Below are 2,093 nucleotides of genomic sequence, written 5' to 3' on the forward strand. Positions count from 1 at the left end.
CCTTTGAGTGAGAGTTCTTTTTCCCCACATCCAGTCTGAACATTCCAAGCTGTGCTTTGTGGAGGTTTCCTTCTCTTCCCACTACCAAGGTTGCCTTCCCTTTGCACTGCCAAGAAAAGCTCCATCATCTCGGAAACCACCCTTCAAGTAGTTGACGGCCACTACTAGAGAGCCCTGAGCCTCTACTTCACCAGGCTAAAGAACCCCAGGTCTCTCAGTCTCTCCACAGAGGCCCCAAACCACATCCTGGCACATGTCCTCTGGGGCCATTCCAATTCGTCCCTATTCCTCCAGACCAGGGAGGCGCTGGTTTTCCATTTCTTCTATCTAAGAAAGAATTCTGTTCTATTCTATTCTATTCTATTCTATTCTATTCTATTCTATTCTATTCTATTCCATTCCATTCTATTCTATTCCATTCCATTCCATTTTCTTCTCTCCCAGAAGATATGGGAAGGCTGTCATTAGGTCTCCCCAAAGCCTTCTCCTCTCCTGCCTTTGCACCTTTGCAGCAAAGGCAGACAACGGCACCCTGGCCTGCATTAGGCAGAGCACTGCCAGCAGGTGGGTGGAGGTGATCCTTCCTCTCCACTCAGCCCTGCTACAAGTTGTCTTGCTGACTTCCCTCAAGGGTTTCTACATCCCCATCTCACTCCCACTGCAGCCAAAGCTGCCCTCCACATCTTCCACCAGCTTCTTGTGAGAAACAAGTCCAGGAGAGCATCCCCCCGTGTCAGATCAGGGATCACCTTCCACCTTCCCTCTGACTGAGGCCTTCTAGCAGAGGTCCATGGCCTTCAAAGTCCCCAGTGACTACCAAGTCCTTTGTGTCCCTTCCTCCAGCTTCTAAAGGAGAGCTCATCCTCTTCCTAACCTTCCTCAGCCGGTTCGGTGATCCCGACCATAAGAGCATTGTACATGGAGGAGTTAGTGATCCCCCTAACAGTAAACCTGAAAAGACCCTGGCCTGCATGTGCTGCGCTGTGCTGGGCTCCACGTACAGCTTGGTCTTCAGGCTGTGTTGTGCTGAGCATATCCCTGGGTCACAGGAGAAACTTGACTGCAACAGAGGAATCTGCAGGAAGCTCCACCTGGTACTGGTGATGAGGCCAACTGCATGTCCTTACCTTTACCAAACACTGCAGCAACTAATTTGCATGTGAACATCACTTCTTAGGGCAGGAGAAAGGACAGCTAGAGTTTGTTTTCCTGTTTGTCGCAAATGAGAGGTTTTGCGGCCGCTTGAAGAATCACTGGCAAAGATATCAGCAAAAGAGATTTTAACAGAAATGTATAAAAGCGCGACTTAACAGAATTCGATGGCAAGGTTCACTCTATTACTTATTACATGGATTAAGCATACACAGGGAAAATCCTGTCAGAATTGAGTTGGAGTGATTTATAGAAAGACCGAGGAAAAAAGGGTAAGGGAGACCCTCCCGTTGAGTCACGAGGTTCAGAGAAGACCCGGCTGGATCCAATCTTAGTCTCAGACTTGGACAACGGTTTGTGTCTAATACAAAAGGGATAAGGAGATCCTCCCGTTGAGTCACGAGGTTCAGAGTAGACCCCCTTGCTTTCTAAACTCCTTCTCAGAGAGGAGTCTAGGTGCGGCTGGACCTACCCCTAGACTCAGACTTGGTCAACGGTTTATGCCTAAGGGGTTATATGTGTTTAGAGCAATTTGAAGTTCATTTACAGTTTTAAGGTAGATCAGAAGGTTTTGACAGCACTTAATCATTGACTAATTTAACAGTTACAAAGTGAGGTAATCACTACTTCTGCTAAAGTGACTTGATTACAGATTATGCTTATTACTGGTTATCTAAATCAATACACACAAACACACACACAGAGAAAAGCTCTAGATCAATTCACATAGAAGGGCCCAAAACTGAATAAATTTATAAAGGTCTAAACCTAGATAAAGGTACCTGTTAAACATTCCCCTCGAGTCAGTGAAATACTCATGTTAAATGTCTTGGCATTTCTCAACGGATGAAAGGTTGAGCCCCGAGGAGTCTCTCGGCCGAGTAGTGTTTCAGCCCAGGTCCCGGTGGTCCTCCGAATATCACAAACTCGAGAGTTTGCAA

The sequence above is a fragment of the Calonectris borealis genome, unplaced genomic scaffold (genome assembly GCF_964195595.1).
Source record: "Calonectris borealis unplaced genomic scaffold, bCalBor7.hap1.2 HAP1_SCAFFOLD_35, whole genome shotgun sequence".
Classification (NCBI taxonomy): Eukaryota; Metazoa; Chordata; class Aves; order Procellariiformes; family Procellariidae; genus Calonectris; species Calonectris borealis.